Below are 25379 nucleotides of genomic sequence, written 5' to 3' on the forward strand. Positions count from 1 at the left end.
GTATGCGGGAGAGACCGGGTCTACGACGACGATCCGGTCGATGAGGGAATACGGTGGCTAAGGGGCTCTCGCTGTTGGGGAGGGGGGAGGTATGGGAAGGGGCGACAAAGCCCTGGGACCGGTATATTGGCATACCAACGGCCGGTGATATGGGAATACTTTAAGAACAACTTTATAGTTCCACGACTGAATTCAGACGATCGAGACACTCTTCCCCCTCCCCTCTCCTTTTTTTCTCTCTCTCTCTCCCTCCTTTCCCCCATCTTCTTCTCCAACCCTTTTTTGACCTGCTTTTTGGACGCCCTTCTCCGCCTTTATATATATATATATATATGTACACGGGACAGACACGTGGGTTTAACAAGGGTCGGATTTACCGAAAGATCAAATTGATTCGTGGCGCCACCCCGTTGAGGTATCGAATACGATAGTCTTGTGCTTTGCGCCCTCCCTTTGACGCGATTAAATCGACGGGGGATCGACACACGCGTTTCTCTTGATATTCTTGGTAGAAACTCGCTATATACGTATATATATGTAACCTTTAACCTAATGGATGCGATGGAACAAGATTGGGATAAGGTAGTAAAAGGGGGGAGGGAGTGAATCGAAGATGGAGATTCAAGTCGAACGAACAAGAGTCGTCTCGCGTTCGGAGGCCTCGTTTTTTAAGTATTCCAGTATCCTGTCTCTCCTATCTAAGTCGAGCCTATCTAAGTAACGTTGTCTGTTGTACACCGTTTAGCGGGATTAATATCGGTGAATTAACTCGAAACGACGATCTACGGGAGAGCTTAACTCGAACGGTAGGTAAGGTAGATAAGGTGTCTTGCTCTTACTATTGCCTATTGCGCACTACCCAGCTTTGCAACTGCTATGAGAACGTATCGCTCGACAATTCTGTTATCCGCCCCTATAAAGATACACGCGCGTCCCTGCGAAAGAATCCCATTATTTTGCATTCCCGTTAAATCGAATCCCCACGCTTCCCCTTCTCTCCAATTCCTCCTCGTCCTCGCAACAACGAATTCGATCTGATTTCGCTACGCCCGTTTATTACGTCGTACGACGGTGGATCGAGCTTTCGTCGGGGAACGAGTTATTATCGAAGTCTGTTCCCGTTTCGATGAAACGATTCGAAAAAGGTAAACGATGAAAAGTTATTTTCTTTTTAAATCTTTGAATAATGGATAGCTACGATCCAAATATCGTCGGTATTGACGATTATCAAAAATCTGTCACGGATTCGATCCAAGCGATCCTTTTCGATCTTTAGAACAATGGGTAAGGTCAACTAGTGGATTCTTTTCAAACTTGACTTTTAGTGGAAGTAATACTTTTAGAGAAGTAATTATCTTTCGATTCTCGAACATAACGTTAAGCGTTACTACAAAGATTAAGGTTAAGATAATTAATCGTGAAAACTGATCAAATATAATCGTGAATATCTGGTGTCGTGCGGAAGTAGTTCGATCTAAATAACGTCGGTCATTTAATTTCGCGTCGAGAAACCAAGATATATATATACCTCTTCTCCGACTACATTGTGCCAGGATGATCCCCTTAAGGAGGTCTGAATCGAGCCGCCTAATTGCCACGGCTTTTTCTTTTTTCTCCCGTAAAAAAAAACAGAGCCTCTCTTTTCTTCTTCTCCTCCTCTCCTCTTCCCTTTTTCCATCTCGCGGCCTGTCATTCCTCTCGGGGTCGATTTAGCGATTGAATCGAGAAAAAACGAGAAAGAGAGAGAGAGAGAGAGAGAGAGAGAGAGAGAGGAAAAAAGGAAGAGGGGCGAAAGCGAAGAGAAAGGTGAAAGGAAGGTGGTTTCCTGACCGGGTGGATGGGAACCAGTACTTCCTCTTTATCGAGGAGGAATCGAAGGAGCAAGGGGCAAAGAGGAGCGTTTAAGAGGCGTGGGCAAGGTAAATAAGGCGAGGCGGTGGAGGAGAATTTGGCGGCGGAAAGTTTGGCAGGAAGCGAGCAAGTCTGAGGCTGGGGGGCGGGTAGGGAAGAATGGAGGGAATAGAGGGAACGAAAGCAACGAGAGTGGAAGAGATAAAGCTCGCGGATATTTAAGGTGGAAACTCGGGTGTTGTCCGCCGCCGCCTCCTCCTCGTCCGGAAAGCAGACGGATAAACGAGGAGCAAAAGTGAATCGCGGAGGGAGGAGGAGGAGAAGCAAAAGGGAGAGAAGGCCTTGAGAGCGTCGAACAGAAGGAAAAAGAAGGAAGGAGGGCAAGGCGTGGAGCTGCTAACAGCGGCTTAACGCTCGCCAATGGAGGTAGTGGAAGTCGACTCACGTGCCACGCCACCGCCATTTTACTGTAAATCAGCCTTAAACCGGGCCGGGCAGCTTACAATCAAACGTACTTAGCCGACCTTCCCACCGCACGTTATAAAGAGTGGCCGTCGGGACGAAAATGGAATATATCCGTGATCATAAAGCACTCGCCCCTATTTTATATATATCCGTTACTCGCGTTTTTCCAACTCGTTTCCTTCTTCCACCTTTCTCTCCGATTCGCTCGATTTTCCCTCGATCGTGGTGCCTCTTTTCTTCTTTCGATATGTCGCCAGAAAGCAGCTCTTTCCGGAGAGAATAAAAGGGAGAGAGAGAGAGAGAGAAGGTGGAGAAATGGTTTTAAATCGACGATATACGTTACAAATAACGGTAAAACGTTCTTGATTCCGAGTTATATTAAAGGTTAGAATTACGGTCGCGTATACTTTGGGAGAAAGGTTTGCGATTCGAGATGCGAGAAGAAATCACGACAATTTTCACTCCGTGGTTTTTATTACGAACGAAGAGGGAATCGGTTATCGTTGGAAATCGATGGTGATACTATATAGCATTACTCCCTCGACGGGGGTAATCCTGACACGCGCACGGACCAAGAAGAAACGAGGCGAAAGGTGCATAAACGCCGGTCTAGGATTCCGTGAATTAGCGGGCAAGGTTTATTGCCGGATGGCTGGCGAATAATCGGCCGTTAACCGCCTTTTATCCGCCGCTGATTTACGTATAGCGTAAACTCGGCCCGTGTTTAATGCTCGGATTCGTTGCGACGTGGGGAGGGGGTAGAGGGGATCGTGAACCTCTCGCGATAACGATCGAGGAGAGCGGCGAGTTTTAGAGAAACTTCTCCATAAGGAGGAATGAGGAGGAGGAGGAGAAGGAGAAGGAGGAGGGTTGAAAAATATCGCGAGGTACGTGCGTGATACGTTGGAACGCTAGATTTGCCGATAAGTGGCCTTATGTCGAAGGGATAAAAAATGTGTAAAGCGGAGCGCGATATCGGCGAAGGGATGATCGATGTCGGAGGAAAAGCGTTGCAAGTGTCGTCGGTTGGCAGAAATTACGACACCGTCGCGTCCGACGTCGAGTGATTATCCTCCCCCGTGGAACGAAATTGCGAATCGCGTGTAAATTGTCAACTACGAGAGAGAGAGAGAGAGAGAGATGTATAAATTAGAAATATGGCACAATTATCGGTCGAAGATTATTATGCACGCATCGAATCGAATTCTCTTCGGAATTGTCGACAGAGGGAACTTTTCGTTGGCTCGGGAGAACGATTGGAAATTTTCGAGGATGACCGTTATCCGTTTAACGAGATTAATTTCGCGGGGGGGTTATCGCGAATTTCCATATGACTTCGTTGCGGAAGGATCCACCGGGTCTGAAGCGATAACCGGGGATCAGAAGGGACCGTATTCCGAGGGTTGTACAAGCTTAAGAAAGGCAAAGGGTGCGATGATCTAGATTGGAAAGGCTCTAATTGGCGCCCCGTCGAACGTTGCAGCTATTTCCAATCCTCCAGTCCTCGAATGGATCCCTGGAATCGTCCGGCACTGGCCGTGGAATTCTTCGAAATTCTTCCTCGACAAGAAGAAGAAGAAAAAGAAGAAGAAGAAGAAGAAGAGAAAGGAGAATATATATTTTTAAAAACGCCTGACACTATGCGAGAGGAACAGGTATCAAAGTGCCGGAACGGATTGCCCATATCGCGGGTGGAAAGACAACGCGAATGTCGGAGAAAGATACCTCCGTCACGCCGGATGGAAGAAAATTCGTCGAAAAGAAAAACTCGTCGGGGAAACGCGATAACGTTGCGGAAGCCTCGTGGTCTGGGGCGCGACGAAACGAGAGGAAATAAGCGCGAGAGGGAGAATATGTTGGTCGCGTTGAAATTTCGTCGGGTGGCGGTAAAGAGAAAAGAAAAGGAAGGAAGAAAGAAAAAAAATAAGCCGCCTATTCCGTCGAAAACGAGGGCGGAAAGAAATTACACGCATTGCGCGTATTAGCAAATACGTAATAGAGTTTTGGGAAAGCAGGGCGAAGAGGGTGGACGAGAAAACGAAGAGAGAGAGAGCGGCAATTCCGTTTAGGAAAATGTGGGTGTCGAGGCGCGGTCGAGGCAAGAAATATTCAATTTACCCGTTACGCTTTTTTTACTCTGTTTCGCATAATCGTGTGGTTCGTCATGGCCCACCTCTGCACGTGGCACAAATTACCGGAGTAATTACCGGGGAGGGGAGGGGGCGGCAGACGAAACCGGGGAGCCATCCGCGTTTTCCTTTTGACCGATTCTGCCCCCCTTCGATCGATCGATCGATCGATCGACTCGATTCGAATTCGAACGTAAGCAATTGGCCATCGTTTCCCAAGGTATTCCTTTTCTTTCCCTCCACGCTAGATTTTTCATAGAACTCGCAGAGCTCGTTAATAATCGAGAAGATTCGATCGCGAGGAACGGGATGATTCGCCATTTGGCAACGAATTTGGCAAATCGTTGAAGGAAAAAAAAAAAAGATCGGATTTCTGGCCAGGTGTCGAAACTTTGAATGGAAAATGGACGAGCGTCGAATTCGCACTGGTGTGGCCACCCATCGCGTCAGTAGTTTCGTATTATTTACGTATTATTTACGTCCACGTAAATACGTAATGCTACCCTCTACGAACTGCTACGTGTCTGGTTAAAGTTTGGTTAAAATCGTTGCGGGATGTGACGAGTGATAAATCGACACGCCGCGTGTCCATTTTTTCGCTTGGTAAACAATGTAATCATTCTTTTCCATTGACACGGACGGAGAAGGAGAGGGGAGGGGGATGACGGGGCAAAAAGTGTCGGGGATAAAGATAAAATTGACAAGAGAGGATCGGCATCTGGACGTAAATGCCGCTCATCGGGACGTTATCGTGGCCGGCCATTACAAGATAAATAGTTTTCATCAGGTTGCATCGTAAATCTTCGATGAAATCCTCCTCGAAGGAGAAGGGTAGGAGGAAAGTTCTCTCGCGTGGCGAGAGAATCCCTTAGATTCTGTCGAATCTTTTATCGAAAAACTTAAACTCTTTTGGATAAAACAATTACATAAAGACGCAATTTCTCTCTCTCTCTCTCTCTCTCTCTCTCTCTCTCTCTCATTTCCATCGCCATTCAACGGCGATCTTTTTCTTTTAGTAAATTATCGTACGATCGCGTAAAACAACAGGAAGGAAGGAAGGAAGGAAGGGAACGTAAACCATCCGGTATTCCGTTGGAAAACGCCCCATTTACTCTTCCTTCCTCGCGTCTTTTACGAGCCATCCAGGGGAAATTTCCCGAGATATCACGAGAGCGATTCGAGAGAAAGAGAGAGAGAGAGAGAAAGAGGGAATCCCCGTCTAATAATCATCGAGCTCTGCGGAATGGACGAACGGTCGAAAATCCCCGCGATAAAGACGCGGGGCTAGGAGAGCCCGGGTAACCCCGATTTACTAAGCAGCGGACCAGAGCTGGTTGGAGGGGTTGCATGTGCAGGATTTTGGCCGGACGCCAGCTACGGCACTGCGGATGTCGATGGTGACACGAGCAGCAGGCTTTGCCGGGCTCTCGTACGTTCCCTCTCTCGCTTCTCGACACCCATCCGCCCGACATTACTTTAACACGCGTTACATTATATCCCTTGCCCCGTCGGTATAAAATTATTTTTTACACACGTTCTTTGTCGTTCGCGCCGAATTTCAGCCGGGAATGGGGAGGGAGTTCGTCGATTCCCGAAAATTTTGGGAAAATTCGTTCTCTCGACGAGGTGTCGAGATCTTTCTTCCAGGCAATTGTTGCACGTTCGAGACGAGTGTGTGTTGCGGTCGTGCATGGGCGTGGCCCATTTCGTTCAATTTTCGAACGAATCTTTATTCCGCGTTTATTCCTCGATTTATCGAGGAACCAACACACGCGACACACGTTAAACTCGTAACGAAGCGAAACTTGCAATCCCCCATCCCCCTTGGAGTTTCCGTACGAAATTTTATTACGCGTAGATGGAATTTATCTATTACACGATTCTATTATATATACGATAATTTTAATCTCCACGGAGAAATCGCTCGATTACTCTTTTTTTTTTTTTCTCTCTCTCTCTATTTTTACTCTCTTCGTAAAAGAAAGAAAAAAAAGAGGAGACAATTGGCCGGCGACCCAATTTTTCCCCCGCTCACGCACACACGGTGGCGCCCTCCACACCCTTTACACCCGCAAGCTTTTCAATTTCACGCTCATTGAATTACCGCTGAAATCGACGAGCTCGAGCCAAACTACTTCCACCACGACACGTCGTCGTCCACGAATCTATCTCTATTTCTTTCCATCCTTCTTCTTCTCCTCCTCGCTAGTCCTCGAGGGGAGGGAGGATAGAGGTTCTTCGACCGAACCCATCCTCCTCCTCCTCCCCCGTACCGATCGAGAATCGCGGGAAGAAACGCGCTCAACCGAGCCGCGCGATCGTTAATTGCCGTTGCGTTTCCCCTCGTCGCTTTCCACCAAATCCCGCCCGTCGCCGAAATCCCCTTCGCATCGCGGGGAGAGGGGGGAGGGGGGTTCACGGGTCCCGATCTCGTTACACGCCTCGTTTAGGGGCCAGCTTTCTTGTTTTCCCTATTCTCTCTGACCCACTGAACTTTTCACCCTACCGCGGGGACATTTCCGTGGCCGGATTTGGACACACGAGAGCTTGAGAGAAAGGACCCCGCGTTTTATGACGTTCTTAACTCATAAGGTGCAATGATACTTGAAATTTCTTCTTTTCACTCGTCGTCATTGTTCACTTTAAATACGTGTGTCAATATATTTATTGTAACAAGCTCCCTTGCCCATACGAAACGAAACTTAAATCCTCGTCCTCCAATAGGAAGCGAAGAAATTAATTTAAATTCGTAACCGCGTTACGAATTGTTCGATTAAGAACAGAAAATTAGAAGCGGCGATAAAATAAAATACCGATTACCAAGGAATCCTTTTCTTCCAATTTAACCCCCCTTCCGACTGTTTTATCCTCCCCCGGAGGAAGAGGATTAGATTCGAGCGTGAGGCTCAGATGGAACGCCTTGAAATCCCGAGAATTAATCGCGATTATGCAAAACGTTGGCGTTAACGAGCCTCGATCCTCCTCCTCCTCCTCCTCCTCCTCCGATTTTTGAACATGGACCGCCGATGATTGTCGTTCCATCCATCCTAGAAACGGCGTAAACAACAACTACCACTACTACTATTACTATTAGATCGGAATAGAATTTCGAAACCAAATCGCGTTTGCGATTGGTGGAGGAGGAGGGGGGGCGGATGCACTTTATTAAATTGTACCGCGGTGCCAATATTTACCTTTTGGCTTGGCGCAACCGTTTCCGTGTATTAATTCGATTGCCGTGTTTAAGCGCGACAACAAGCCGCGGGGGAAGGTAGGGGGGGCGTTATCTCTAGCCCGATAGTTAGCCATCGATTACACGCTCTATCTAGATTACCAGCAGTATTTCTCTATTTATCTGATAACGGTTAAAATGGAGAGCCGACTGGTGGTGGTCCGGTTGGCGTAGGCGACGAGAAACAGGGGAACGATGATGGGGATGGATGGGTTGATTTGAAATTGAATTCTCATTTTCCTTTCGTGTTTTCTAGTTTCTTTTTTTTTTTTTTTTTTTTCACAAAATGTTTATACGCGTGTTTCACGGATCTCTCGGTATTTTCGATTATTCGATTATTTCGATGGGGAATACAAGTAATGAGAAGTAATACAGAAGAGAAAGAGTGTTTGAGACTCGCGAATGGGATTGGATGCGCGCGCATTGGAAAGTGTTCGGTGCTAATGCATGCTTTGCGTCGAGCATTCGACGAGAAGTATAAGATAAAAGGATTTGATCGCAAATAGGCATAGAATTCCGAATTGCGAGTGGATGTGCGTTTTACGATTATGTATATTTCCATCAAATATTCGAACGACACGATGTAAGAGCAATCTGAATAATTAAGGGAATGCTCTCGATCGGTATAAAATCTTGATCGAAAATTCCATATTTTAGTGCAACTTGCGTCGATCAGAGATACCGGATACGTTCCCCTTTCGAATTTTCGTAGGTTTATTGGATAAAGCAGGTTTATTGGATTATGGGATCGAGGAAAGAACTTTTCGAAAGCTTTCTTTCTCGGGTTCACGAGGATCTACATTACGGTCATCACGTTCGCGAAATTTTGCGGGCAGATGTCCAGATGCGAGCTTGATATTACGTAGGATTTTTTTTTTTACGGAATGGTGAATATGCGCGCGGCTTTCGACGTGCATCGGGAAAGGGGGCGGGAGGAGGAGGGGGGAAAAAAGGAAACAGGCACGTTTCTCTTGCATATGCATCGAATCCTGGCCCACCTGGTTCCCTCCGCTTCGATATCATAATTTCTATTTCCATGGTTCGCCGATTTGTCACCGTTTCCCTTCGTTCCCCTTATCGAGAACGTTTCCATTGGGAGAAATCTGTCTGGAAAAGCTCATCCATAAATTTTATCCCAACAACTCGATAATTTTATATATTATTGCTTTACGACTCCTCATACGTTCGTTTCAAAAATTTTCATTTACAACGTCGTTACCGATCCAATGTCCAATTAGAGAACAGTTAAGAAACGGAATTAAAATACGATTGAAGCGTGTGGATCAAAGGCACGGACACGGAAGAATAGAGCAGAATTTGGACGAATTTATCGCGCTTGCTCGTGCACGCGAAAGAAAAGGGATGCACAAACACGGCCGCGTGTTCCCCTTAACAAACGATATCCCCTCCCCTCCTCTGAGTCGTTCAAGTATAACCGGCCGAGTAAGTACGTGGAGTAGCGCAGTTGCGGCGCAATCTCACTAATTACTCAAATGTAAGCGCACGACAAGATACGCTTAATTCCGCGACGTAGTTAGATAGCGGGCCAGGGCACGCTCTTCGCGTAATTAGAATTTCAAACCGGCAGCCAGAGATTCGAAGTAGGTAACCCTACGAAAGGTAAGCCAACGAGCATTGAAACGTTTTGGCTCCGCGCTACTCTCGCGACCTTTCGACGGTTTTCTTTTTTCTTTTTTTTTCAACGGTGGACGAGGAGTTCTTTCGCTCTCTCTATGCGTGTCCCTTCTTCTATTCTTCTTCCTTCTTTTGAGTTAAGTTAGGTAATGAAAAAATTAGTTATTAGATCTCATTTATCGTTATCATTTTTTTTCGAACATGGAGAAATTCTTCGAAAGTTCTTTTCTCTTCGATCTGTAAATGATTCTATCGTGATTGATCGAAGATTATATTTCATTGTACGTGCGTTTCCATTTCCATTCGAAATTTCTCTTCCGAAAGAATCTAACGTTCCTCGTTATCTCCTCTTTTTTCTTTCTATTCCAGTAGATAGAATTCCCGCGACACGTCTTTTTTTCCACCGTTTTTCTCCCAAATATATTCAACGTATCTTCCCTCGTACGATCCCTTCGTAACGTCTATCCCTAACGTAATCCCATCATCGTCCGACGAGTGACGAATGGAAACGTTCAAGTTCAATCCTAATTATCCTTGCTTCCGTTTTTTTTCGAGCGTGGGAAGGAAATTTTCCTTTCCATCGCTTTTTCTTTCTCTCTTTCTTTTCTTTCTTCCCTTTATCCCTCGAGAGCCACGCGTCCCCTCCCCTTTCGAAGCTCTCTTTCCAGAGCTTAACCCTATCACGTCCACGTTCACCACTTCACCTTTCTGCTCCCTCTTTTGCTTCTTGAGCACAGAGAAAATTTTCGTTTCACCGCGCTTACATTTTCAACTACTACCACTCTTCCCGCCACTTTCCATCATCCCCTTCCCAAGAAGGATCCAACGTGCCACGTGTCTCCTTTTCTTGTTCCCTCCGACCCTGCTCGTTGCTCGTTCCGTCAACCGGCGCTGTCCCGCATCAGCTCTTTTCCAGATCCAGGGGAAGGGAGGAGGGAGGTGAAAAATGGTCGAGTGGATCTCGCCGTGGCAAAAAGCGTAGGAAACATGGTAACGATCCGCGAGAAGAAGGATCCACGTGTGCGCGCGTGTGTGTGTGTGTGTGGAGGGAAAAACATCCCGCTCTCGAATTAATATGCCCTTCGAACCATCTTCCACGCACACATCTCGATGGATGAAGGTTCACCAGAGTTTGATCGATCCTCCGAATCGGCGTGGAAAAAAACTGTCTGCTCCAAGGTTGGAATAACGATCGTAGCCGAAGAGACAGAGAGAGAGAGAGAGAGAGAAAGAGAGAGAGAGAGAGAGGGGGGGGGAGGGGAATTTCCATAACAAGGCGGCCTGATTTGCATGTTTCGCCGAGTTACAAAGTGAACCGTCCGTAATCGAGCCGTTTCGCAATTGGCTTTCGACCTACTCTTTTCGAATTCTGGATAAATTAGTTATCGCTTATCAATGTCGTCAAATTTTTTTTGTCCGTCGATTCAAAAGCGGAATCCGTTCGATTCACAGATCGGAAATTGCATTGAAGAAAAATTTGATTCATTCCCCCCGGATTTCTGTTTTCTGTAAGCTCTACTCGATTCTCATTTTTATTATTACTCGATTATTCGTTCGTTATTCCTGTTTACACGCTGTTTCTGTTTTTTTTTTTTTTTTTTTTTTCATTTTAAAAGAGAAAATTTCGTCCACCTAAGTTTCCAACAATTACACATTTTTCCCTCCCCTCCCAAACTCATCAACCTTCTTTTTTCAAACGATCTCTCTACTTTTAACGTTTACTGAAGAAAGAAGAAGAGGAGGAGGAGGAAGAAGAAGAAAGCTAGCAGCAAACGAACAAAACGCGCGCGTTTTAACCGCATCGTTTCAACTTACTTAAATCGGATATACAATAATACTACCTCTCGAAACCTTGTTTCCAATCTTTCGCCTCGGTTGCGTGAAGCGAGCGTGCAAATATAGGAATATACACGAAAAAGAGGAGTCCAGCGGCTATCACCTCGAGCGCCCACCCTTATCTCCGCGACGCCAGACTCGAGGGCACAATAACGAATCCTTCACACTCGAACCGATACCAATCCTGCGGATAGCAAGCGTGTAGAGAAACGCTCTCCTCCCTGGACGACGAGCCCTTACAGACGCGCCGCTACATTTACCTCCTCGCTTAACGTATTACCCACGAGAGAGAAGGAAGGAGAGGAGGAGGAGGAGGAGGAGGAGGAGGGTAAATATGTCCTCTATCCGGCGGCGTGTTCGCGCGTGCGACATTTCGTTACGGTCGCGTTAAGGCGGTTTCGTTCATTCCTGCGGAAACGCGATAGGCCGTAGACCTAACCGCGTGGAGCGCGTTCGCACGCATCACTGGCTGCCCAACGAAAATTCTCCATCTTCCTCTCTCTGTCTCTCTCTCGTAGGGGGGAAGACAGACTGGCCGTGAAATATTATCCCGGCTTCGAGTCTCGATTTTCTTCTTTTTCTTCGGTCGTGTCGATGTATTAGGTTGTGTCAGAGATTGCCAATTTTTGGAATAAACAGCTCGTAAATTTTTAGTATATGTTTTGTTTAGTATATGTTCACAACAGTTTTGTATTTTCTTTGCGTAATAAGTTGTTTTTCGTGTTAAGTTTAACTGCTTTTTGAGAAGCGAATATGGAATATTATTTCTGTTACGAGTTTAAGTCGGGATACAGAAGCGTGTCGAAATATTAGGTTAACTTTCGGGGAAGATTCTATCGACGAGAGGACTGGTTCGGTGGTGGAAATGAGAATCTTGAAAAAAATGAGACCGATATTAGAGAAAGATGAATTGGAAAGCCAAAGTGGAAGCGGAGTAGTTAGACGTATCTGCCGATGACGGTTTTCAGACGTTTGGGTGCAAAGTGAAAAAAATTGGAAAAGGAAGATTAAAAGTTGCGGCGTTTGAAAGTGTGCTTACCGCGTAAAGCTCGAAACTAAAGGTAGATGTCCATTTTTGAGTAGAATTACGATCCGTGATGGGAAACGGATACCGTACGATCTGGACAATGGTTAGACTTCGATGAAAACCCTAAACAAATGTCGAAACCATCGTTGATGGTCATTATATGGTGGTCCATATAAGGAATAATTCATTATTCTTTTCTGAAACGAGGAGATGCCGTATCCCATTGCCAAGAAATCGATCAAGAAACGAGTTAGTCGACAGACGTGGACCTATTCTTCTGCGTGACAACGCCCCACCACTCTAAGAAAATTAATTCGAATCGAAATATGATATCTTAATCCATCAGATATTTCACTCGCAAATTGTTACTCGTTTCTTCGCCATTTACAGTTGTTTTTTTAAAAAATAAAATATTCGATGGAGAAGCTGTAATTTCTTTGCACTAAAACTATAAAAAATGGCTCATATTTTAATCGAATAAGGATTATAGTTTCGAAAATTTATCGTTTTTCTTCCGATCAATAAAAACGGCAATTTCATGTGGTACGACCTAATGTATCATTTTTTAAACGATAATTGGAGATTACGTTTTTAAAGTAATATTTTAAAGCGTGATTAATTGTAGGTTTTATGATTTTGATCGCTGTAGAATGTAGATTTTGGTTCAGAGAGAATTTGAGAGAATATTTGAAGATCCGTTCTTTCGTGCTTAGAATAACATCTAGTTCCACCTATTCGGTGAAGTGGATAATTCTCATAAATTTTTGATTCTGGCGCGCTAATCGTTAGCCCGCTGCAGTTCGTGCATTTCTAAAAGATTTAAATGTATGCATATGTATGCAAAGAGACGTAAAATAAATCCAAATAAAAGTAGAATTATCCGAAAATAAATTTCTATTCGAATCCCGTGTTGATGAAATTTTAAACTTTAAATAAATTCATCCAAAGTTTAATCGCATGTCAAATTTCAAGAATCTTGGGATGATTCGAAATTCCAGGTAGGAAGAAAGACAAGGATAGTTTAAATTTTAAAAAAAGAAGAACTCTATAAATACAGACTTCTCTTAAACCTTTAACTTAAATCTTAAACAGCGATCTCCAAGTCGTGTCGAATCGTGAGAAATCATCTCTCGTTTCTCTCGCGACGGATAATCGGCGTCACTCTGCGATTCCGCGAACTCTCGAACTCGAAGGATTTGAAATTGAACGCCGTAACATCCCCCCTTTTTCCTCATTCAAGCCTCCCTCGATCCAGGAAAGAATTTTAGGAAAGAATGGAGATAGAATGAAATTGTTTTGGTCCCGAGGATAGGCCACTGACCGACTCGTTCCCTTCGCGTCCTCCAATTTCGAATTCTTCCAATTCTTCCGAATCGAAAATAATTCGATCTCGAGGATTATTTCACGATTCGATTCGAAAAATACGCGAACGTCCAAGGATAGAGATAGATCCAAAGAATGTCCTCTCCCATCCGAATCTGCAAACCGTGCGAAAACTCGGCCGCAAAGCGGATAAAACGCGTAATCCTTTAACCTACACGCGGCTGTATACACAAGGAACACGGAGGAAGAACAGCGGTGATTTCTGTTTTAAGGGGACGAGAGGCGGTCGTTTTCTTAGCGTTGAAATCCGCGTTGAATAGTGGAGGGGGTTGGTGACCGTGAGTTTTCCGACTAAAAGGATCTCGTCGAGAAGGGGGGGATTGGATAAGCAACCCTCTCCCATTCCCATTGTTAACCACCTTGTACGCGATTCAGAGGAAATTCAATGGATAACCGGAAACGTGGTTAGAGCCACGCGACCGCTCGCTTCGACTTTCCGGAGGGGGAGAGGGAAGATGCTCATCACCCGTGGCGAGAGACACCACGAATCCCTCGGGTTCGGCCGCTTGAAAATCCGGGGAGAGGGATTCTAATTCGATAAAGAAGGGAAGAAGGGAAACTCTGCGACTAACCGAGTCTTGGGCGAGGAAGTGGAGGAAGGAGCAATTAGAGGAGTGGCGCGGAGCGCAACAATCGCGGCCACTTTATCCAAAGCGTGGGATAGGCGGGTGGAAGGGTGTTTGTGCGAGAAGGCCTCGACTACTACAAAGCGATCGCGCTGATATCCGGAGACAATGGCGGTCGATGGGCGACAATGTACGCGAGAAATTATGCACGATGAACGCGAGCACGCGAGTCGATACGAACGATCGCGCCGTCTCCGTCTCGATGTCGTGAACACGAGTTATCAATTACCGCGAATAACCTCGAATTGCGAATTCGATATTCGACGATAAAGGTGGGCAAAGGTATAATTCTTATCGTCTCTCGTCGATCGTTTATTTTTTAACAGATCGAGACAATTTTTGGGAGAAATTGTTGTAATTCGTTTCACGTTGAAATTGTTAAATGTCAACGTGATATTCGTCATCAAATTCCTGTTTTTTCTTTTCTTGTAAGCGGGCAAGTAAAATTGTTTAACAAGATATTGTACAATAATGCGTGCTTCTTGCTTCTCACTTCCGATTCCGCGCCACGTGCAGCTGCGATCTCGGAGACCGAGCTCCATAACACACCTAATAAGCCAAACTATTTCCACCGGTTCGAGTGGAAGTTTCTAATTCAATTTCCAACCTATTCTCGATAGAACAACGCTCGATACAAGTTTTAAACGTCGTGCAGATTCTCGAAATTTAGCAAATTGTTGTAACCTCCCTGTTTCCCGAGCTTTAAAATAACGAAGCAAAAATTTCCTAGGAAAATTGAAATTATTATTAAACTAGAATCTCGCTTGATTCTTCTTACAAGATATAATCTCTCCAACACGAAGACCTATAATTTTCCATTCATTCAATTCTAATAAAATCTTTCGATGTAATCTTCGTTTCAGTTGGTGTACAACCCTCGATCATCGAGTCGCATCCTTAGACAAATTCGATTCTCGCGAGAGGCAAGGATTGGAAGCGAAATCACGGGCCTGTTCATCAACCAATCCAAGGAGAATGAGTGAGAGAGAGAGAGAGAGAAAAATAGAGAGAGTTGGATTAAACTTGGAACAGGAGGGGATGGCTCGCGAGTAAATGGTGTCTGACGGAGTCGCGTTTTCACGGTTGCTCGCGGAGAACGAGGAGAAACCAGGTTGGCCGAGTTAATTGTATAAATTTACAATGAATTAGCGGGTCGAGGCTTCGGTTCGAGGATTTACTACAACTTTCCTACAACGGATATCTTATGGGGGCTCTACGAACCATTAGAGGCTGGCAATTGATAAAAGTTTCGGCTTTTCGAACGATGACGTTTCGTTTTTTTCACTTTTTCGAATCACTCCACGGTGAAAAAAAAAAAAAAAAACCTCAACTTTTCCCCTGAAAAGTTTTGAATTTCACGCGGACGCAAATTTAACGGAACGAATTATTTCTATATATATATATGATTTATTATCACGAGAAGATTTATTTACACGTTCGAGAATAATAAAATTTGAACGGATAAAAATGTGGAGAACGCGCGTGGATTTGTTAATTAGATACGACGAGATTGAATAATTCTCGGATGTTCTACCCGATTATATATTCGTAAATTAATTATCAACAGATTCGTTTTCATAATTTATACCCGTCTCGAATTGCATCGATGCATGTATTTGGATCTCGTCGCTTGGATAAGATATATTTTTTATTCGAGAATGGATCTCGTAGTCCATAACAGATAATATTTAAAAATATTTGATCCTCCGTGGGCAATCAACCCCTTTCGTTGCGTTACGTTGTTCGAATCAACGAATATGAATGAAGGACGAAGAAGAAGAAGAAAACAAACATTTCCTTTAATGACCAGTTTCGAGGAAGACTTTTGCAGGCGGAATTGGCGAGGAAGTGGAAACAGGTGTAAGGAATGCGGAGGCTTATCGATCGAATGGATGGAACCGAACAGTCGGCGAATAAAGAAGAAGGGAAGACGAATGAGGTGCTATAACGCGAGTTAGGCAAAGCGATAAAGGCGAACTGCAGTTTGTCTTTCGTTATACGGGGGATATCGGCAACCCACTAACCTTTCCCTCAACTTTCCTCAACCCAGCTTCGTTTTCGTTTTCCCCGAAACTTTGCCCGACCGATCGAACCGCACCGATTAACCCGACCGAACCGGGGGAGGGAATTAAATCCTCTCTCGTTCGTCCGAGGGCTGGAAAGAGGAGGGGGTGAAAAAACAACCGACTGTCCGCTCCACGCGGGCCGACGCTTTGTCCTTACGATTCTCGAAACGTCTTTTGCAGGGAATCGATGAGAAATCGGTAAGAAATCGTCCATGGAGCGACGTCGTTCGTTCCAGATGCACTTTTTCCACGTTATCCGATAGGAGGGCGGTGTTTAGGTTTCTGAAACTTGTCCTGGGGACTCTGGGGAATGGAGAGAGAGAGAGAGAGAGAGAGAGAGTTTAACATTATATCGCGATTGAGCTTCTCCTACTTTATACGCGGATTGTGGACAATATAGCTAAGATGTAGAGAGAGAGAGAATTGTAAAGGGACGAGCGTGAGGGATGTTTCTTGGCTTCCACGCATGCGAATGCGCCAAAGGATTGCCAAAGGATGCATAGCAATGAAACTGTTGAAATGGAACCTTTAAAGCTATTTATAATAGCGGATTGGTCTCAGCCTTCAGAAGAGATTTCAAGGAATGTATATATGCGTGTGTTACACCGATCTCAAGCCTCGGATTGGAATAATAATTCCAATAATTCCATGGATATATCACCAACACCGAGGAGTGCCTATTGATTATGGACAGTTGTGAGGTTTCAGATTATTTCAATTATAAATTAACTAAAATCTAGACATAAAATTTTAGACCTCCAACTCGCGAGCGATTCAAGTGGACAAAGAAATTATTCATCGAAAGCCTGCATTCCCATTGCAACATGTCCATCACCCTGCTCGCACGGCCAATCATCTGCTTAATCTTCGCGCAACGTAATCGACGTCGAAAGGATCGACAAGATGGAAGGATCGATTCCCAAGCGAAATGTAAGGATAACGTCTCGGTCAAGTCGTCGATCCGCACTCCAAGTTGGAGGCGAGTTCCCCTCAAATTGCATCTCCGCGTGGATTAGAGAAGTTGGCGGGGGTTAGGCGCGCCACCGTCTCCAAGCTCGGTCCCCAGTTAGGGTTCGCGATTATTGGTCGAAGGCGCATCGCGAAACTTTGCTTCTAGCGAAGAGAGGAACCCCATACCTCGGACGTAAGGGGAAGGTGGGGTGAGGGGAGGGGAGGAAGGAGGGCAAGTTCATCCGATTATTCGGCAAATTAATTCTCGCCGGGGCTGGGCGAGCTTTATTGAAACACGGCCCCGTCCTTTCGGGATTAAACCGAACTCATTACGTTTTGCCGCTTAACCATGGAAGATTCTGGTAAACGAGGAAACGGACCCTTGTTCTTGCCCTACACGCGAGTGTCTCATTGTTTTGCCCTTTCCACTCGAGAGAATGGAATTCGTGTCCGTGAATTCGAGGATGTGCCGTTTCGAAAGTGTTACGACGTGATATTTGATATTGTAATTTTATCCCGTTTAAAATTATTTACTCGAGATTGTTTGTGAAAATTTAATTCCTAATTTTAAAATAGCGACTGCTTGAGGTAAATTTAAGAAGAAGAAATGGTCCAATCGCGATCTTCAGATGTATCTTTAATCGCGTCCGTGAATTCGAGACTCGTGTATTTATAGTTACGCTACGTTATTGTATAATATATAATTGTATATTTGGTATTAATTTTATCCCATTTGAAATTATTTCTAATTCTAATAGCGACTCCTTGAGGTAAATTTGAAGAAGAAATGGCCCAATCGCGATCTTCAGATGTATCTTTAATCGCGTCCGTGAATTCGAGACTTGTGTATTTATAATTACGCTACATTATTGTATAGTTTGGTATTAATTTTATCCCATTTGAAATTATTCCTAATTCTAATAGCGACTCCTTGAGGTAAATTTAAGAAGAAGAAATGGCCCAATCGCGATCTTCAGATGTATCTTTAATCGCGTCCGTGAATTCTTGTGTATTTATAGTTATGCTCGTTCGAACGTTATTGTATAGTTTGGTACTAATTTTATCCCGTTTAAAATTATTTATTCGAGATTGTTTGTGAAAATTTAATTCCTAATTCTAATAGCGACTTCTTGAGATAAATTTAAGAAGAAGAAATGGTCCAACGCGATTTTCAGATGTATCTTTAACCGTGTCCGTGAACTCGAGACATGTGTATTTAATACACATATAATTTGGTATTAATTTTATCCCATTTAAAATTATTCCTAATTCTAATAGCGACTCCTTGAGTTAAATTTAAAAAAAAGAAATAGTCTATTTTCAGATGTATCTTTAACCGTGTCCGTGAATTCGAGACATGTGTATTTAATACACATATAATTTTATTAATTTTATCCCATTTAAAATTATTCTTAATTCTAATAGCGACTACTTGAGTTAAATTTAAAAAAAAGAAATAGTCTATTTTCAGATGTATCTTTAACCGTGTTCGTGAATTCGAGACATGTGTATTTAATACACATATAATTTGGTATTAATTTTATCCTATTTAAAATTATTCTTAATTCTAATAGCGACTCCTTGAGTTAAATTTAAAAAGAAGAAATGGTCTATTTTCAGATGTATCTTTAACCGTGTCCGAGATTTATTTATAGTTACGCTTATTCAAAAGCATAGTATTTGATATTAATTTTATCCCATTTAAAATTATTAACTCGAGACTTTTTGAAAATCTGACTGCGAAGAGATTTTCTTTGAGACAAATTTGAATGAGATCCGATTCAAGTAGAATGATAATCTCGAAGTGGGGAGAGTAAGAAACGTTGATGGATGCAACGATCTGTTCCTATTCCTTATTCGAAAGAGCAGCGTGCGATGTTGAACACGCAGTGTCGAGCAACGATAGGGAAGCGTGATCGTCGATCGGCCGACGCGCTCTTTAAACCAGATTAAGGTCTGGGTCGTGAGATCGTGCGCACACGATCCAACAACGGAACAAGCTAGCTAATGCGTAATCCGAATTAATAACAGGATGGCGTGTTTAAGCTCGATCAAGGGAACATCTCTCGAGTCGCGGAGGCTTGATAAACGCGTTTATCGTTTCCACCGTGCATGTACCTATCTGTACGTACACGCGCCGATTCGTCCAATTCCTACAAATTCCTTCGTATTCCCAACCACGCCACGCGTAATAAAAACCGTATCTTTCGCAACATCGCTCGTCATTTCGAAGCCTCGGTTTCAAAAGACGAGCGATAACAATTGTCGAGCAATTCGAGGGTTTCGAGTTAAATTTCGCAAATGACCTCGTTCCGTTGCCAAGAATCAGTCCACCATAGAGAGGATTATCCTCAATCGACCCAGATAACGATATTTTCGCAACATTTGGATAAATAAGCGTAACGGCGAGACGTAAGAAAAGACGTTTTTACTTGCTTCGTTCGCAACCGCTTTCAAAAGGAACACCTTTCGAGTTCTCCGCGTGCTTTTTATTCGACTTTCGAGCAGGGGGCCGAACTTAACAGCCCTTAAGCCTGTTCCATCCGTGGAAACGATGTGACGGGAATTAATAATAAATCGTCGAGGGCTTTTAAAAACGATCTTTCATCCAAAGAGTGAATTTAACAACGTAATACTCGGGTAATTTTCGTATCGCGGAGGGAAGGTTGGACAAGGGCCAAAAACCGTTTCTTCCCGCTTTTTCTTTTCCCTTTTTTCCTTTTTTTTTTTTGCTGCGCAGCTTCGCGAATTCCGTCATTTCGTTTTCGTTTTCCGGGCAAATTCTCGGCCTCGATTTTTCCTCCGCTGCGCTCTTTCCCCCTCCTCGGTTTCCCCAACCGCGTTATTAAAATCCTCCTTCTTTTATCTACTACTCGTCGCCGCTCCTCTCCTTTACGCCTTTTCGGGACTACGGGACGTTTCACCCCGCTCTCCTTCGTTTCTCCTCGTCTCGTTGGTTCGATATTTTGCGAAAAATGCCCGGATGGAAGGACGGATGAAACGTTTCGCGGAAGGGAGAATGAAGAATCTTTGGAACGAAGCCAAAGAGAGGGGGGGATATACTGGCCAACTTGCTCTGTTTAACCAGCGATGCTTGATCTCCGTTTTCTCGCGGTGAAAAGCACCGCGGAGGAAGAATTCCGACTTGGCCCAGTTTTTTCCTTCGTCCGCCTTTTCGTGAAAATGGACACCGACGATTCTTCTCTTCGATTCGACGAGGAATGGAACGATGCGACGAGTTGAGATCGCGCAGAGAGGAGTTAGAAGGATTTTTTTTCAAACCCACGAATTACTATTACTACTCACGCAAGAGTAAAAGTAACACGTATTGCGTGTATGGACATAAGGGGTGTTGGGGATGAAATAGGATTTTGGACGCCGAGAGGAACGAGATCTGAGGACTGCTCGTGTTCCGCGAACATTGAAATTAGCGGAAGGTGCGAGACCTAGTTGGCCGCAAGCGACGCTTAGGGCGAACCTGCTACACCTTAGATCTTCTGCCCAACCGAGTTGCCGAGCGCAAACTTACGGACATCGAAATTAGCGGAGACTCGGTTTGAGAGACTTGGAGAGCCTGTTGCCCGCGAGCAACGTGAGCTGAGAGAAAGGTACGCGAGGGTAGCTAGATTTGAACGACGAATAAAATTATCGAAATTAGAGGTAAAGAATTGAACCGTTAAACTTTTTGAATCTTATCTACTTACTTTCGATAACATATGGTGCGAATTTGAACGAAATATGACGTAACTCGTCGTGCAAAGAAGGCATCGTGGAACGTCGATGAAGGAAGGAAAACCGTGGATGGATGGAAATAATATTAAAGATGGAACGCGTAGCAGTTGGGAATACAGTTGTTGGTAGCCGATCGCGGAAACCGCGGGAACGAAGGTGGAAAGAGGGTAAAAAGAGGGAGAAGGCTTCGCGTGAGCGTTTCTTGCTTCGGCTTCGTTTGAATAATTCAACGGGTAATCGAAGGGAGGTTACCCCCTCTGACGAGGGACGGAGGGTTATTTTTCATTATTCATTTTACGTCTCTCGTTTCCGTGTTTGATGCTTTATCGAGAGCCATTACTTTAATACCTGCCACACTCCCTAATAATTAATTTGACCGTCGAGTTTTCAAGGGAGAAGTTGAAAAGATTCGACTCGTGGATGAAGTTTCTGGATTGGAAAATATCTGTCAAGGAAATCTGTCTGTGGATGGAACAATGGATAATTAAAATCAAATAAATTCGTGTCTTTTTTTTTTTTTTTTTTTTAGAACGAGAGGAATTGAAATACGAAAAGTTAAACGAGAGGGAGAAAAGATAGAAGGATATGTATATACATATATACGTACACGCATTCTTTGCGCGTACGATATCATCGATATTCACGAGGAAGAAGTTCACTGTCTGCCAGCCAAATGAAAATTCTTCTTTATGTCGGGTGAACGTACAGTCGATCATAAAATTCTTTTCTTCCATTATTTCTCGAGGACGAGGAAATTCACGCTTTTCGTTTCCAAGTGTCATTTTCGTCAACGAAAAAAAAAAAAATAAAAAAATAAAAAAATAAAAAGAATCGAAAATTAAACTTTCAATCCAGCATTTAGAGGTAGAATCGAAAGTTTGAAATGGGAATTCTTGTAAAGTTTCAAAGAAAAAAAAGAAATTAATTGGGTTTCGATGATACAAGCTGTTATTCAAAGTTCCGCCGGTAAGTAGAGTTGTAGAAAGATTTTTGTGCTCGAATGTATAACATCCTCTAACTTATCGATGCAGCTGGAGCATCTCACCGTTCACATGGGACAAAGATTTTAATATTTAAATTAAATCAGACGCGTGGTTCCTCCTACTTCTCCTTCATTTATACTCGACGCGCATATATACATGTGTCTATATACGTATACATTTATAAAAGGAAACGTGGATTCTTTGCCAATCCCGAGAAAATCGAGTACCTTTCTTCTCTCGAGAAGAGAACACGTTCGGATACACGTTGCACGTGGAGAAGGAAATATATAGATGAACGATAATTACCTGGGTATTATATATATATATATATATACGGTCGACACGAGAGAGAGTCCATAAGTCATCGTTAATTACGACATTATTCTCCGAGTGATTTATCGCGTGTTCGTTTCGTGTCATTTCCAACATCCACCGACTTCCATTTCTTTTTCATGCCACGATGTAGACGTCAATGTGAATTGATTTGCAAGGTGACAAAGCTTTATTTTCTCGCTCTTGATGTTAAATCGACGCCATTTTTCTTTCTCACCGCCGCGCGTAACGGTATCGCGGTGCAATTAGAAATGATTCTTTTCGCGGAATATTAAACTTGGATTTTTTTTACAATAAAGAATCGTTTCGAGGTTCTTTTTGAGTTATCGTTGAACGCCGATCGCGTGAATTATTTATTGCAAGTAAATGAGAGGAGTATCGATATCGATTCTAAAGAACGACGTCCTTTCGGTATTCTTTTTTAGAAATTTGGGGATCAAAAAGAATAACTTTCGCTCTCAGGATATAGCGAAAAATAATTCTCGACAACGATTTTTTAAACTTTATCCCTCGAATGTATTCGTACGAAGTTTAAATCTAATTGAGAGATCGAAAAAGGGTCATCATATACACCAAATTTTTCCTATACGCTCAAAAATACGAAATTTCAAGTAGATCATATATATATTTTTTATGCTAAAAATTCATTACGAATAATGGAAACCGATCCATCGATCATCACAAACATCTTTGAAAATAAATTTAATAATTTCGATTTATCGGAAATATCGAAATTTCCAATACGTGTACTTCTGTGAAGTTGGATAATCGTTGTTGCGTGAAAAACAAACGTGACACGATAGGCAGCGGAAATAGCGGCTGTTATTTCCTCGATAATTAAGTCCGCGTATTACGTATGCACGTAACGAATAGAATGATTACGGTTGCGCGAATTACTTCTAGTTGCCACGTATCCACGTCGAGATATACCCCATAAGTCGTCATTAATTACAGTGTTATTGGCGTGATTTATAGCGTGCTCGATTAGTCGGGATTGCGATTACTCGGCTAGTTTTGTGAGAGTAGCCTGGAACGGGTTAACGTCCTCCTCCAGTTTAGCGTCGATGGCACGGAAATTTTATTTTTCGTCTTGGAAAAAGAATTTCGATTCTTTTGTTTTTTTTATAAAATGAGGGAAATTTTATTTATTCACATATATATCTCTTAATCTTGGAGGAATGCTTCGATTTTTTTCGAGCACGTGCTCGTTGAAATTTGCGTTGCATTATCGAGTTTGATATCGAGTTTCATTCTTTATTTTTGCTGTTGGAAGAGAATGTAGTACGATTTTTCAGGAATATTAGGCGGATTGAGAAAAATTAATCGATTCGATGTTTCGAAGTGGGTCGACGTGTTCAAATTTCAACACGGAAATTCTACTTTTTGGAAAAAGAAAATATTAATCGATCGAGCGGGTTTATCGAATCATCTTGATTTTCGTGTTTGTCGTTCTAATCTTTCAATAAGGGTGAAATTTTGTTCCTTCGTCGAAAGAAAGTGATGGCTCGATTTTTCACGAAAGGGGCGCGTATCCGACGAAGTTTGCATCGAAAAGATGGTAAACTTTCCCCCTTGTTTGTTAGCATGGGCGATCGAGAGGAGGAGGGGGATGCTTTTATTTGGCGAGACGGTGAGCAAAGCTTAACCCGATTTCCCCATCGGGGTTCACGACGGAATATTTACGAAAACGTTTCCTCCTTATCTTCTTTATCTTATTTACCGTTCCTCCAAATTGTCTCGATATCTGCCTATTCTAAATTCTCGAACCGACATTTATGGCTCCCGTCCAACGTACGCGATCTCTCCAACTTCCCCATCGCTGTTCCAGCCGGGATGCTGGATTCATTTTTTATACCCAAGAAGAGAGGTTCAACCCACGCACACCCCCCTCCACGCGAATTCCCCTTTCCATTCGATTCCAAACTTCTTAATATCCTCGTTAAATATTTTTCAAATTTCTACTCTCTAACATATGTACTTCAAACTTTATTTTTCAAAACTTTACTTCCTTCTTTTGAGAGAATAGAAAACAAAAAAAAAAATATTACTACTTATCGAACAATCACTCTCAACACGATTCTTTTGCCTTCAAATCCGTTTAACTTTCCCAATTTATCGAGAATAGGCGATATAGTAGAACTCGTTCAATTGCGCGGAATTACGCAAATCTATCTTCGCGAATCGACGGAGGAACGAAATTTACCGCGCGCGGGATTAAAGAATCGTAAAAAGGGGGAGGGAGGCGGGAAACGAGAGGGAAAGCTGTTGTATAAACAGAGGGGATGACCGAGAATTTCATTAGCAGATTGCTCAATCTGCATTCGGCGGATCGGGCCAACGCGTCGATCCACCTCCTCTGCAAGACCAACACCGGAATTATTCCGCAAAGTGCTCTCTTCTAAACGTCGAACCGGAATTGCCAGGGCTTAGCCCACTTTCCTCCGTTAAACCGGAGGATTTATTTCCCTCCTTTCACCCCTTCTCCCCGAATGTTTTCTACTTACTCGCTACTTTCCAACTCTCGGCCGCCAACAACAACAACAACAACAACAACAACGATGCTAATAATGCACGTGTCGAGATGTTTCTCACCTGAAACAGACGAAAGAAGATACACGGTCAGACATTTGTGCAGCGAATATCTCTCGACGTGGAACGGGGTTAAGGGGTCGTTGCAAGGGTTCGGAATTCGAACGGAAATATCTCTGGGATATAAAGTTGGGGAAACCGAAAGGAAAGTCGGTCGCGACTGTGCGCGGTTGTTCACGCTTTGAGAGACGCAAATGGCCGGTTTCCTTCGGAGGTCGAGTTGTTGCGTTGTGGAAGCCACGTGAAATTCCGAAGGGCTCCGAACGAGGGGGGTTAATTCGATCTTTATCCGGCGCAATATCCGTCCCTGCACCCTCTCCTCCTCGCTTTTGTCTCCATTCCTCTCCCCGGATTATTAATTTCTTTTTCCATCCGAAAAAATTGTCTCTTCCATCTTTTACGATTACTTTCCCCTAGATCGATCGTCTTGGGCTTATGACTTTCGACTCTCTTTTTTCACAGTCGAGAGAGAAATTAGAGAAATTTTCCCGATTCGAGGTTGATACGAGAGACATCGTCGAATATCTATTTCTACAATATA

At 43.6% G+C, this 25379-nt stretch overlaps 1 protein-coding gene across 1 annotated transcript in view; it reads right to left on the reverse strand.

The window, feature by feature from the left end:
- Positions 1–25379, reverse strand: part of LOC122712828 (complexin) — a 238409-nt gene that overhangs the window by 53187 nt on the left and 159843 nt on the right. The gene's annotated exons all lie outside the window — the stretch shown is intronic.

This window comes from Apis laboriosa, unplaced genomic scaffold (assembly GCF_014066325.1).
Source record: "Apis laboriosa isolate Shangri-la unplaced genomic scaffold, ASM1406632v1 scaffold21_cov150, whole genome shotgun sequence".
Classification (NCBI taxonomy): Eukaryota; Metazoa; Arthropoda; class Insecta; order Hymenoptera; family Apidae; genus Apis; species Apis laboriosa.